Genomic DNA, 6,307 nt, shown 5'->3' with positions numbered 1-6,307 from the left:
GGCCTCCAATGTCCTCCAAAGATCAGGCTTGTTGTGACATCACTCTGTTGGATTGGGGACTTTTGAAGTCAGTTCAACATCTTGGATTCTCTGTTCTCTGTGGTAACATTGCTGGATTTGATATGCGTTTGTGCTTAACTAAAGGATTGGAGTCCCCCCACCAGTGTTTTTATTTTTCAATAAGCCTGATGCCTCATCACAAAAGGTGGTCCTCTTGGGTCTACTTGAATTCCAGTTCTGTGAGCAATAACTGATGCTTCTCAGTACTTGAGTGTCAAGTTACTCCGCGTGGGAAACACTTGGATTCCACACCCACTTGCTGACCTTCTTGAACCTGATTCCTCCATGTTACTTTGGGCGTGGGGAGAGGACGTCCACCAAGCTCACAGGGAGGAAGAACCTCTCACTCAGCGAAAATAAACTGATGACACAATTGTGTGGGAGTCATCTGTGCTTATGAATTTATTCCCTTTTGCAGAAACTGAGTAATTTCAAAAGCAGTAAGGTCATCATATATTATTATTGACATTTATATGGCACATTACACAGAGACATCTTAATTTCTTTATCACCTCATGGCCTGTGCTTGCGCGTGAATCAGAAGTGTCGAGTGCTGTGTGTCAAAAGCCATTTCAATTGCACTCAAAACTCTCTGCAAAGGCTAAATAAGACTGTGGGAAAAGTGGAAAATGAGGTTTAATAGCTGCTCCTATGATGACAAAACGCATTTCTTATCAAAGGTTTCATCAACACATGCTCTCTGTTTAAAGACTCATAGCTCTGTCCTGAGTCACTGCACTACGTGAGCATTTCCTGCCAGAAAGGTTCTGCTTCCTTAGTCAATAATAGGGTCACTTGTATGTAAACTTCTTTGTAGTCTCTGCAGGATCATAAACGCAGCAAAAGCTAGAGCTGGATTTGCAGCTGCTGATAATAAACTAATCTCTATGGGTTGTTAGGTGGTAATAAAATGCAGATTTTGAAGGAGAAGGGCAAACATATGGTGGGTCTGAGACTTCACGGATAAAGAAGACATAAGAAAAAAGTTTGAAACCACTGCTAGATGCACAACAGACTAATATATGAATCTTGCTATTAGGATAAGTTCAACAGGTGCCTACCTTTCTGGGGTTGACTTAATCTGGAAACTAGAAGAAAGGTGGTCTATTAAGTGTATTTTAAAGGAAATGAAGCATATAACTTCAAGCGTACTTAAATGGAATTAAACAAGTTGGAGCTGCAGTTCACATTTGAGTACACTGGACACATTGTTCAAGAAACCAGTTTGAGATGAGTTGAGCTTTGTGACATGGTGCATTATCTGAAGATGGGTACGCTGTGGTTGTAAAAGAATGGTCAACACTCACGTAGGCAGTGGAATTTAAATGAAGGAGGCCAAAGTGTGCCAAGAAAAGATCCCCTACACTATTACAGCAGCAGCAGCCTGAACTGTTGATACAAGATATGATGGATCCATGTTGTTTATGCCAAATTCTTACCCTACCATTCAAATGTTGAAAAGCAAATCAAGACTTATCAGATCAGGTAATTTTCTATTGTCCAGTTTTGGTGATGCCATGTGAATCAACATCAACAAAGCATTTTCTCCCAGGGAACTCCCCCACACTATTTTCTATTTTTCAGACCATTCTCTGAAAATCCAAGTACAGCCAAAGTTTCTGAAACACTCAGATCAAAATGTCTAAAAACCACGACACATTCAATTTAACTTAATTCATCTTTCATCTTCATTCTGATGCTCAGTTTAAACTTCAACAGTACATGGTGAACGCATGCCTAAATGCATTGGGTTTCTGCCATTTGACTGGCTGATTAGATATTTGCATTAACAAGCTCTTGAACAGGTCAGTGACTGCATGTACTGTATGTGGAGGCTAATGTTGCGTCTTACGGTCATTTTCAAAACTCTGCAATATGTCATCTACTAGAAGTACTGTAAAAATAAAATGTGTTTTTAGTATATTTCAACAAAAAAGAAAAGAAAATGTAACGCTGTTCTGTCTACACTTTGAGCAACTATAGGTTAATTAGCATTAGTGGCCAGATGGAGGCAGGTAGCTTAATAAATGTGAAATGGAAGCCTCCTTTGGAGAGTTACACAATTAAAATAAAATAGTATTTTCTTCACTGTATAATCAACAGAAAAGCTCTCAGTGTGTAGCATTCAATCTAGCCTTCGTATCCTATTGCCTTTTGCCCAGATTTGTTTTAGTGGCTGTCTCCATTTTAACTCTCAGCTTTTTTAAAGATGCTTAATCTTGTTTCCGAACATTTCCATGACAGGAGCAGTTTAGGGGTTTTTGTTAGCCTGCAAGACGTGTGCCAGATGCCCTCTTTTCTTGAGCAGGACCCCCATATTCAAATCACAGCAGCTGGGAAGTGCTTTGGTAAGAGAGAAAGAAGTGGGCAGAGACTGGGGGAGTTTTTAAAGATGTAATGGGGTGGGGTGTGCATTTGTTTGGCCTCTGTATAATCTGGCACACTTCTATTGCTGAGAAACCCCAAGGCTCCCTGCCTTTGATCCACATGAGCAGTGTGAGGCCTGCAGGATGGGGGTTCGCCTGGTCGTTCAGGTCCTTTACTCTGGGTGTGAATGCAGAGGGAGCAGACAGAGAGAGGGACTGTGAGTAGGCGGGGGTGGCATGTGGCTCAAAAGACAGCAGGTTGTCTGCCCACAGGCAGTGATGCTGCAGCAGGGGCCGTTGCAGGGGAGCGCACATGTCAGTCTGCGAGGCTGACATTATTTTCTTTGTTAGCCTCCATGTGGATAATGGATTCTGCCAAGATGTGATTTTATACAGTATGCTTTCACATATGCTGACCCTGGCATCTGAAACTGGCTTCCAGTGAGAGTTTTGCTTAATTAAATTCATATGGAGGCTACAGCACTGTCCTCATAAACTGGGCTGCAGGAAATGCCAGCTTCAGAATATTTATATTTTTATATTCTTATCTTTGTCATATGCATTCATTACCATCTGTGGGATCCTGAGTTGCTGGTAGTTATATACACCTTTCTACTCAGTTGAGCACTCAAAGCCCTCAAAGCATGTCTTATTCACCCAGTCACATACATTCACACACTCCAACAGATGCATTCAGGGGAAACTCGAGCTTCAGTTGCTTGTCCAAGAATACTTGGACTGGAGATTGGAGAAGTCAAGAGGAGTCGATCTTTTCACTCTAGAATACTGAAATCAAATCCACCAGCTTTCCAATTGGTAGATGGGTCACTCTGCCACCAATGCTACATAATGCAATAATAATTTAGACAACCATATTTTCTACAAATTAGTTTGAAGTGTTAGGTGAAGGGTCTTATTTCAGATACCTTGAGCAAATCTTTATGGAAAAGTCTATCAAGCTTTTTCTTTTCATTTTTGTGGAAGATCTTAACCATCCTAAACCCCATCCAATACTTTTTTGGGGGAAGTATGAACATCAGATGCTGACCTCATACAGAGGAAAAACTGATCTACAATCTAATTTGAAAATATTCCAATATTCCATATTCCTGATCCTACCATATTAATTTTTTTTCATTTTCCTGGTGTTATCTGGAGTTGTGCGATTGTTTTCTTTTTAATCACTGAAATTCTTTTATAATAATTTTTACTAATTCTGAAATTTTATATCCAAAAAGCAGCTTTGCATGATTCTCATTTCAAAACAATCCTTATTACACACTGGGTCCTGTTCCAGCCTCTCACTTCAACCTCTGACAAAAACAAGGTGCCCTCTCCCTTTTGGGCAGCCTGCCTCAAGGTTTGAACAGTATGTCCTTAATATATGAAGTACTGAGGAAAACCAAGTGAACACTTGCTGCTTCCATTGAAATTAAGAGTAAGTAGCAGTCAGGTGCTTAATCAAATAAATGCACTTAATTACCGATCATTAGCAAGTGTGAGCACCTCTATGAAAGCAGAAGTTTTGCAGTTTCCTCATCTGGAGCATTCAGGTTTATGTTATCACAGTTCTACAATCTTCCTAAGGAGCGGACATCTCAGCAACTTCCAACCAAAGAACTCCATCTGAGCCTTTGTACACCTCAGTCAAGATGTCAAATGTTAAATAGCTTGTTTGCTTGTTTGAAAGGACTGCCAAGAGAAAGTCTCTTCTCTGTAAAAAGAAAATTTCAGGAACAAAGTTGCATCTGAACAAACCATAGTACTTCTGGAACAATATCCTTTGAGCAGACGAGACCAAAGTGGAGACATTCATCACACTGCACAGCATCATATTTGGCAAATCAAAACACAGCATATTAGAACAACCGTCTAATACCAACTATCAAGCACAGGTGTGGAAGGGTGCTGATTTGAGCTTGTTTTATAGCCAACGAACCTTGCAATCATTGAGTCGACCATGAACTCCTCTGTATACCTTAGTATTCTAGAGTCAAATGTGAGGCCATCTGCGTGACAGCTAAAGGTTGGCTGAAATTATATCATGTAACAGGACAATGATCCCAAGCACAGCAGCAAATCTACAGCAGAATGTCTGAAGAAAGAAAATAATCAGACCTCAACCTGATTGCAGTGTGGTGGGACCTTAAGAGAGCTACGTGTAACCGAATGCTCACAAACAACAATAAACTCCAGGAACTTTGTGAAGAAAAGTGAGCCAGAGTTCCTCCACTGATAAAGTCATACAGAAAACAATCACTTCAACTTGTTGTTGCTAAAGCTGCTTGGACAAGCTACCGAATCATAGGGTGACTGTAAAAATGCTCAAGGACATCCATATCACTGATGTCACACAAATCACAGAGGAGAAAAAACGTTCTCAGACTGATCTTTTGGCTTGTAAATTTCACTTACGTACACACACTAATCTCATTGTACTTTGTTTAATGTGAGATTTGTGTTTGTATGCCCATAAAACGTTTGATCAGATAGTGTACATCAGGCAGGAAGAAAAGGTTCACTTTTTAAAGGTGGCCGTTATGAGTTTACACACATCCATATTCCATTTGTACTCCAAACTGTCACCCAGAAATGAAGAGTTCCTCTTTCAAAGATAAATAAATCATAACGTTCTCACAGGACTGTTAAATAAACTCTGCTCTGGCAGGAAGCTGGAAATTCCACTGAGGGGGAGAGTGCAACTGTCCCTCTATTATGCACAGTCTGTCGGATAGCCACTTTGTCATTACCAGTGGATCTGCATTGCTCTGGGCTCTTGTGCTGTCTGAGTCTCTCCCCAGAGGTCTGGTGCAGCCCCAGAGGGTCAGGAGATGGGACGCAGAGTATGCTGCAACTGAACGCACTTGTCACTGTGGATCGTCCTCATGGACATAGCGCAGGGTAACAGGAGGAAAGCAGAGTACACAGATTTAACCCAATGTGCACGTTCACAGCCACACTAGATCCTGTTTATGAATTTTGGGCTTTAGCAAATTATATAAAGCACACCATTAAATCTTTTGAAATCAAGCAGAAAACTATGAAAATGTGAAATGGATTACATTTCTTTGTAAATATCATGAGTGGCAATTAAGGTGTAAAGCAATAGGCCTAGTTTAACACTATTACGCCAGTGCCTGTCCTCTTTTTACCGAGCTACTTCCAATCACATCTGGACTGAATCAGAGGGTCTTTTTACTCAAATCACAAAAATATTTCTTTTTTTTTTCATACTTTTAGTGGTTTTGATGCATGCAAGGTTGCAGTTTTACACATCAATGTTCAGATATTTGTTTTGCTAGGTCCCTTAGCACGCAATCACAGGGGGCGACCTTAAGTTGCTGGGGTTTATATTTGATTCAGGGGGCCAATGCTGGATACAGACCCTGGAAAATATCTGGAGTCATAGCTATTTATTGCATCAGAATGAGCTGTTTTAAAGTCATTTTCAGGGCAAGTAGAACTTGTAGAAGAATTTTATGGGGGACAAGAAAAAACAGCATGGGGATGTTGCGTATAAAGTTCCACATCTATGATCTTTCTTTCCATTATTCAGCATAATATACGCTGCTTATTTGAAGCTCAGGTGGTGCTGTGTACAGAAAGGCAGACAAAGACTTGCACGATATTCATTGTTTTCATTAGAGAAATAGTCCAAGATCGGCACCCTGTGGTAAGATGGAGAATGACAGCAGTTTTTTTTTTTCTTTGTAGAGTGGCGAAAATAATAAAGACGACATACATACACTATTTCATTTTTCTAAATGGGGTCCTTTCAGAAGAAGTCCAGCCTGCTAACATGCTGTAATTTTATTTAATATCGTTTTTAATAAAGGCGCTTTTCACTGGGACTGGGTCTGGGGCTATGTCAATAAACTGCA

Source organism: Pelmatolapia mariae, linkage group LG14 (genome assembly GCF_036321145.2).
Source record: "Pelmatolapia mariae isolate MD_Pm_ZW linkage group LG14, Pm_UMD_F_2, whole genome shotgun sequence".
Taxonomy (NCBI): Eukaryota; Metazoa; Chordata; class Actinopteri; order Cichliformes; family Cichlidae; genus Pelmatolapia; species Pelmatolapia mariae.
This window is presented reverse-complemented; position numbering follows the sequence as displayed.